This window comes from Lepus europaeus, chromosome 20, assembly GCF_033115175.1.
Source record: "Lepus europaeus isolate LE1 chromosome 20, mLepTim1.pri, whole genome shotgun sequence".
In the NCBI taxonomy this organism is placed as follows: Eukaryota; Metazoa; Chordata; class Mammalia; order Lagomorpha; family Leporidae; genus Lepus; species Lepus europaeus.
Window position 1 is genome coordinate 15,348,035 of NC_084846.1, and position 8,460 is coordinate 15,356,494.

Genomic DNA, 8,460 nt, shown 5'->3' on the forward strand with positions numbered 1-8,460 from the left:
TTGGGACACCTGGGAGCTGAATTCAGACCTGTTGTCTGATTGGAGGGAGGAGGGTAAGCCAAAAAGTGGTATAATTTCCGTTAGGAGGGAGTGGACAACTATGGGGGCTCATTTTTTCTTAGTTGGGGGGAATGCCTCCACCCACCCTGAGAAGGTGTCTACCAATACAGAGAGATATTTAACTCTATGCACAGGTGGCATGTGAGTGAAGCCCATGGCAGGGAGAGAACCCTGCGTTTGGTGAGTGGGGAACTTTGGAGGTGAAAGATTGGTGCTAGGATTTGTCTGTTGGCAGATGGGGCAGGTTTTAATGAGGTTTTCTAGAAATTGTTGGTCTAGGGGATGTAGGGACAGGTGAGTCTTTACAGAATGCTGTAAGATTTGAGTAGAGGGATGAAAAGGAGAGTATAGATATGAGAGGATTTGGGGAGCAGAAAGGTTAAATGGGTGTTGGGATGGTTTTGAGGTTGTAGCCATTAGGGCAAGTAGAGAGCTTTGGGAGTGAGGGCAATATGCTTCACCACTTGGTCTGTGACATGATATAAAGTGGTCAGGGGAGATTTATCTCTTTGGTGATCCAGACAGTGGAGTACAGCAGTTTGTTTGGGTAGGAGGGCTGCAGCAAGAAGAGCTTTAATGTGAGAGGCATTGACTACAGGAGTGCCTGTCTGAGTGAAAAGGCCACATTCTCTCCAGATAAAGATATTATAATGAAGAATGTTATACGCAAACTTGAGTTAGTGTGGGTGTTTACCTGTTTATCCTTTGTTAGTGTGAGAGCTCGGGAGAGTGCAATAGGCTCTTCCTATTGGGAAGTAGTTTTAGGTGGAGGTGTTGTGCCTCTAATTGGATGTGTTTAGAGGGATAAGAGTTCTTTCCTTGTATAATTGCATATCCTGCTACATAGGGTGGTATTTTTAGGAACTGACATTGATGAACCAGTGTGGGACATGGGGAATCTTTGAGAGGCTCATGCATGATATGGGCAAAGGGTTTTAGGGTGAGATCTAAGATCTCACAGCAATTGTGTGTTTTAACTTGTGAATCTTGAGTATGGAGGAGGGAGTGTTGCAGGGTTTAGAAAGGGGAGAAGGATATGATGGTTAAGGCATGTAGGACCTGGACCCTGGGAGAAGGAAAAGAAAGAAAAGTCTAATGCTCACAAGTCTTGGGGGTTATGGGGTGAGTGAATATGTAGGAGGAGGTAGGGACCCATGGTCAAGACAGGGTTCAGGCAGAAGGTGGCTTCTCGGGGGGGGGGTGGTGCAGCTCCAGCTCTCAAAAACTGTCTCCATTACAGGCTTCATGTGCATGGCCATCTAAAATCTCATTGTTAAGTCTGGAGGAGATAGATCTGACAAACAGGGTTTAAAATAAAGGGCAGATGGTTATTAGAGGACCTAGAAAAGGTTCTGTCCAGACCAGGAGTGAGTTTTTCATTGAGAGGCAAACAGCAAGTAATGGGAGGAGAAAATTTTAATTGTATGTTAATTAGATAGCTTTTGTATTTAAAATTTTCATTCTTTTATAGCCTTCTATGACTTCCTCACATCTTCCGCAGCTTACTTAAACCTTCTTAGCTTTTCATTCCAGTCTAAAATAATCTAGCACTTGAGATAATTTCTTACAAGCCTTGTCCTTCATTCAAAATTCTCTATCTTAACCTTTCTTACTAATAACATACTTTTGTGCTTAAACTCAATGTCCAGTTACAGCTGAACCAAAATTTTATATATGAGGTTATTGTTTACCATTATGTTAGGCTGGGAAGGGCACCTATCAGAGTAGATGGACACCTCTCTGGTCGGAGAGAGAGATTTTTAAGGAGGAGAATCTGATAGATGACAGAATAAGGGACAATTATGCAAAAGGAGATATGCCTAAAAATAATAACCTGGTGAGCCTGTTGGTTTGAGGGCCAGTAGTCTTGAATTTTTTTTTTTAATTTTTGACAGGCAGAGTGGACAGTGAGAGAGAGATAGAGAGAAAGGTCTTCCTTTTGCCGTTGGTTCACCCTCCAATGGCAGCCGCGGTAGGTGCGCTGCAGCCGGCGCACCGCGCTGTTCCGATGGCAGGAGCCAGGTGCTTATCCTGGTCTCCCATGGGGTGCAGGGCCCAAGAACTTGGGCCATCCTTCACTGCACTCCCTGGCCACAGCAGAGAGCTGGCCTGGAAGAGGGGCAACCGGGACAGGATTGGTGCCCCGACCGGGACTAGAACCCGGTGTGCCGGTGCCGCAAGGCGGAGGATTAGCCTAGTGAGCCGCGGCGCCGGCCAGTAGTCTTGATTATTTTACGTAGTTTGGAAGAGATATCTTTCAGGGTAATGTTGCCTTGGGAGGGGGACCTTTATTTTTATTTACTTATTTACTATTCTCTCTGTGTGGAACATTGCTGGGTAGAGGGCTTCATGGGTGTAGAATTCCTAAAATTCCTCCCAGGACTTTACAATGGACTTGACAGCCCTTTTGGTGTAGGGTTGGGGAGCCAAAGCAGAAGAGACAGCTAGTTAGAGTAGACTGGAGCTGAGCCTGCCCAGAGGGTGGGGGTGGGCTTGGGGTTTGAAGTCAGACTTGCAGAGCAGAGCTGCTTGTTGGGGGAGGTGCAGAGTACCACAAAGACCCTGATTAGGTGAGGGGAGGATGAGAGAATTTCTCCTTGGTGAAATCTGCAGTGCATCCTCTTAGCAGTTTGGAATGTCCCAGGTGCAGGGCTTTTGGAGTGATAATTTTTGGCTAGCCATTACAATATTTTCTTTGTACTCAGGAGGAGAGAGTGGTGGAATGATGGAGGAGGGTTCAGGAAGAGAGAGGCAGTTTTGGCTGCCGCAGAGGGGAAGGAACAGGGCATCAGGCAGAGGGGAGGGAGAGATGGGGATCTGAGGACAATCGGAGGGGTGGAGCTGTAGACAAAAGATGGAGGTGGAGTCTAGGGGTGGTATGAAGACCCAGACCTTTAGCTTGGAGAGAAGGTCTCTGCCCATTAGGGGCATGGGGCATTGTGGCATCACAAGGAAGGCATGGGCCAGAGTAAGGAAGCCAAAGGTGCAGGGAAGGAGTGGAGTGATTCTTGCTTTGATGGGGATGCCTGAGACTCCTTTAATGGAGATGTTGGGGTCCAGAGTATGGCCTAAAAATGTTTTCAACAGAGAGAAAGAGGCCTCAGTGTCCAGGACAAAAGAAACAATGTGTCTGGCCACCATCCCAACCACCCAGAGTTCTTTGGATGAGTCAGAAACTCCAACCAGGGTTGAAGAACCCAGGCCCCCTCATTGGAACAGTTGCACTGGCAGGAGTCAGGGTGGGAGGGGGGTCACCAGGGGCACTAGGGCATCCCTGGGGACAGTCCCATTGGCCACAAGTGGGGCACGCATTTGTCGGGGGCCTTGGGTTAGGACATGCTTTTGCCCAATGTCCAGCCTAGTTGCATTGAAAGCAGGGAACAGGAGGGGTCCTATTTTGGGTGTTGGAGTGTCGGGGCCAGATGGATTCTGGTTTCAGAAGGCTGAGACCAGTGTATATTTATTTAGTTTTTCTGTCCCAGTCCTTTTCTCTTTTTGCCTCATCATCTCGGTTGTTATATACCTTAAAGGCCACATCCAGGAGCTCCTTTCGGGGGGATTTCAGGCCTTAAGTTGTCGGGGTTTGCATCTGGCATCAGGTACCAACTGGACATGAAGATATAGAGTTCCGGCTGGGGCGGTTACATCTAGATTTGTAGATTTTTTGGACTGCTTCCGTGAGACAAGGCCTGGATTTTTGTCAGGCACAGGGTAATCCTCCTGACCCTATCATGGTTCACATAGGCATGAGTATTTTTCTGCATTCCTTCCAGGAGACAGGCTACCATATGATTAAGTCTGTGTGCCTGACTCTCCAGGTTGATACGTCCAGTCTGGGAGAGCAGTGTCTGCCACTGGAGATGGTGAGGGGTCTTTTTACGCAGGTGGTCCACATGAGCCTGAGCTGAGGGCCAGATATGCTCCTTTTTATCAACCATAAGTGTAGAGGTTAACACATATTAGACATCTCCCCAGGTTAAAAGGTACACTTGGGTGAGGCAGAGGAAACATTCTTAAATTTAGCTGGGATTTGTGAAAAGGAGCCTAGCTTTTCCTCAATCTTGCCCATGTTGGACAAACAGAAGAGGACTTGGACCCTGGTGGGTCCTTCTATCCCTGCCACTTCCCTTAGGGGGAACATATGTATTTGCCTGTGGCTCTGAGACTGAGTGAGGGGAGGGGAACATATGGGGGGCTCTGCTGGGGGCATGGGGAGGATAATAGGTGGAGCCAGCTAGTGTGGTTGGCAAAGGGAAACCAGAGAAGGGAGAGAGAAGACAGATAAGTCTGTTTGGCCTCATGGTTGGGGAGGAGGGTGGTCAGAGAATTCTCTATAATAATAGAGGTGTTAGCAGAGGAGGTGGAGGGAGTTTGGGAGGGAGCTTCCAGGAGAGGCTGGGAGGTGGAGGAGGGGGTTGTCACAGGGGAGTTGAGTGGTTTGGGCAGTGCAGGGGGTGGGGGTTGGTAAGGAGGGGGCTCTTTAGCTGGATCAAATGCATCTAGATCAAGGGGTGAGGAACTGGCTTTGGATTTTGAGGTGGGTCTGGGAGGGAAAGAGGGGGAACAGAGGAGGAGTACATAGGAAGAACAGTCCTTACATAAAGACAGTTGGTTGTGAAGGGTGAAGAAGGCCTGTAGGCATGGAGGGAGAACTGGTTCTAAAAGCTTGCAAGGGGGAGTGGGAGAAGAGAGGGAGGAGGGAAGCTCAGAATACTTGCCATTCCATGTGAGGATGTTAATAGGTCCATGAATAAAGGATGTTTTGGTTAATGGTGCCAAATTCTGGCCTGTGGTCACGGTTATCCAATTTGTATTGAGGCCAAATTTCTGGGCAAGAACATGTCATCTTGCAAGCCTGAAGGTCTGTGAATGTCAGAGGCTTAAGATTTTTTAACATGCAGGCCAAGGCTGATTCTTTTGGAACTGAAATTTCAGGCCCCGTGGTGTTAGGCAGAGACAGGATTCCTGCCTCTGGGCAAGTCCCCACTTGACACAGAAGACTGCAGGAACGGAGATGGAGACGCTGCAGTGAAGTTGGAAGTTCCCTTGTTCACCGTGGGTCAGGCCAAAGCTGGAGCCAGTAGGCAGAGTGCACGCAGCAGTGAACTTAGGCGGCCCCTTGTTCGCCGGTGGGTGCAACCGAAGCTGGAGCCTAAGGGCAGAGGATCTGGGGCCTGGACCTGGAAGACAATATCCTAGGGTAGCTCTAGAATATGTCCAGATGGAAGAGTCTTACCTTACCACACAAGGGGCTGAGGCCAGTGTCTGCATGTAACTTGGTCAAACGGCAAGAAGCCCTGCTCTGGAGGTTGGCTTAATAGGAAAAGAAGGGGGAGAAGATGAAAGTCTAAGGGACAGGCTTACACCAGTGAGCTCAGCAGGAAGCATTGCTCCTGAATGCCTCTGGAGGGTGGTGTGGAAGGGCGAGGAGAGAGGCAAAAGGTTAGGGCCAAGGAAGTCAGAAATGAAAGTAAAAGGAAGTTGACTCTAGGATAGAGAAAAGTTTGGAAGAAGCTGGGGGTTAAGGCCGGCGCCGCGGCTCAACAGGCTAATCCTCCGCCTTGCGGCGCCGGCACACCGGGTTCTAGTCCCGGTCGGGGCACCGATCCTGTCCCGGTTGCCCCTCTTCCAGGCCAGCTCTCTGCTGTGGCCAGGGAGTGCAGTGGAGGATGGTCCAAGTGCTTGGGCCCTGCACCCCATGGGAGACCAGGAGAAGCACCTGGCTCCTGCCATCGGATCAGCGCGGTGCGCTGTCCGCAGCGCGCTACCGCGGCGGCCATTGGAGGGGGAACCAGCGGCAAAAGGAAGACCTTTCTCTCTGTCTCTCTCTCACTGTCCACTCTGCCTGTCAAAAAAAAAAAAAAAAGAAGAAGAAGCTGGGGGTTAAGACATGAAAAGACCCATTCCCTGTGCAGGCCTCCAGGTGCTGGGTTTGGAATAGCTCGGGGTTCTGGCCTTTCATACCCCCAGAATGGAGACAGATAAAGGAGACAGAGACCAACCTCAACAGAGAGAGGTTGCTTTATTTGAAGCAAAGAGGTTGGCAACAGTCTGTTTTTGGGAAGAGACTGCACTAAGGGTGCAGTTTTTATCTGGTCAAGGAGGAGATTTGTCACTGAGGGGGAGTAGGGGGCTCTTTGAAGCCTCAGGGAACTTTCTTCTTATCTGTTTTACCATTTGCTTTGCAAGGAGTCTGGAAGGGTCTGGTTCAGCACCTAGGGTCTCAGCTAAAGGCAGGAAATGGGGGTATATGTGACATGTCCCTAACAGACCCCCTCCTGTTTGCCATTAAGGAGCCAGTTCAAGGGAATGCTAGCCTCCCTCCTGCTTGTTATCAGAGGGCCAGCTGGGTCTGAGCAGCCCAACACTGATAGAAACACTTTCTCCAGCTGCCATAAAAGCCTAGCCCCATGTCTAAGGTAAGACAGTGTGTGCCTCCTGAAATGGCCTTCAAGTTGTGATTTACCAGTTCCTGCCTTGCTGACCATGTGACAGTAACTCCTGCAGGACAGACAGACAGGGAGGAGTCCTCCAGACAGTGGGGAGCTCTGCTGTCCCAGCCACCAGCCACTACCACCAACCCAGACTCAAGGAGACTTGGAATGATTGGACCTTGACAACATCAGACGAGGTAAGACATGCCCTAGCAGGCAGACGGGGTACCTGATCACTCTCCAAGAAATCCACTTCATCTTCTAGGGACTGGTCCCTAGGGGCCAGGACTCTGTGAGTAGTTGGAACTTGACTTTGGCAATATGTGAGTTAATAAAACAGGTAATGGCATTGAGTATGCAGGGGCCAACCACAGATATCACGAACAGGAGAAGCAGGGGTCCCAACACAACCCATCAGAGGCCTTAACAACCCAGGATTCCAGATGTAGGAGGGAGGGTCTCACATACATGCACAGAGAAACACAAGTGCCATAGCATGACATAACACATACAACAAAATGCCTTTTTTTTTTTTACAAGCAGAGTTAGACAGTGAGAGAGAGACAGACAGAGAGAGAGAAAGGTCTTCCTTTTTTCAGTTGATTCACCCCTCAAATGGCCGCTATGGCCGGTGCACTGCACCGATCCGAAGCCAGGAGCCAGGTGCTTCCTCCTGGTCTCCCATGCAGGTGCAGGGCCCAAGGACTTGGGCCATCCTCCACTGCCTTCTTGGGCCTCAGCAGAGAGCTGGACTGGAAGAGGAGCAACCGGGACAGAATCTGGTGCCCCAACCCGGACTAGAACCCGGGGTGTTAGCGCCGCAGGTGGAGGATTACCCTAGTGAGCCACAGCACCGGCCAAAATGGCTTTTTTTTAAATTTATTTATTTGAATGGCAGAGCTAGATAGAGAGAGCACGAGAGGTCTTCTATGCATTGGTTCACTTCCCAAAAGGCAACAATGGCAGAAGATGGCCCAATCTGAAGCCAGGAGCCAGGAGTTTCTACTGGGTCTCCCATGTGGGTGCAACTCCTTGGGCCATCTTCTATTGCTTTCCTGGGCCATAGCAGAGAGCTGGATTGGAAGAGGAGCAGCTGGGACTCCATTTTTTTTTTTTTTCAAGGAAAGCGGGGAATGGTTAGCAAAGCTCTGTAGAACTGTTCCCCCAGGCCCCAAACACTTTTTTTTTTTTTTTGACAGAGTGGATAGTGAGAGAGAGACAAAGGTCTTCCTTTGCCATTGGTTCACCCTCCAATGGCCACCGCGGCCGGCGCACCGTGCTAATCCAAAGGCAGGAGCCCCGTGCTTCTCCTGGTCTCCCATGGGGTGCAGGGCCCAAGCACTTGGGCCATCCTCCACTGCACTCCCGGGCCACAGCAGAGAGCTGGCCTGGAAGAGGGGCAACTAGGAGAGAATCCGGTGCCCTGACTGGGACTAGAACCCGGTGTGCCGGCGCCACAAGGCGGAGGATTAGCCTGTTGAGCCACGGCACCGGCCCCAAGCGCCTTCTTATGACAGCATAAAGAATGACATAAAATGGTATCTCATAACATCATGAAAAGGAAAGAAGATAAAATGCCATCCCAGGGTGTTATAAACAATGACATAAAACATCAGGGCCGGCGCTGTGGTGCAGTGGGTTAATGCCCCAGACTGAAGTGCCGGCATCCCATATGGGTGCCGGTTCGAGACCCGGCTGCTCCACTTCCTGTCCAGCTCTCTGCTATGGCCCAGGATAGCAGTAGAAGATGGCCCAAGTCCTTGGGCCCCTGTACCCACGTGGGAGACTGGGAAGACTCTCTTGGCTCCTGGCTTCAGATTGGCGCAGGTCCAGCTGTTGTGGCCAATTGGGGAGTGAACCATCGGATGGAAGACCTCTCTCTTTCTCTGCCTCTCCTCTCTCTGTGTAACCCTGACTTTCAAATAAATAAATCTTAAAAAATAAAATAAAATAGAATAAAATATCA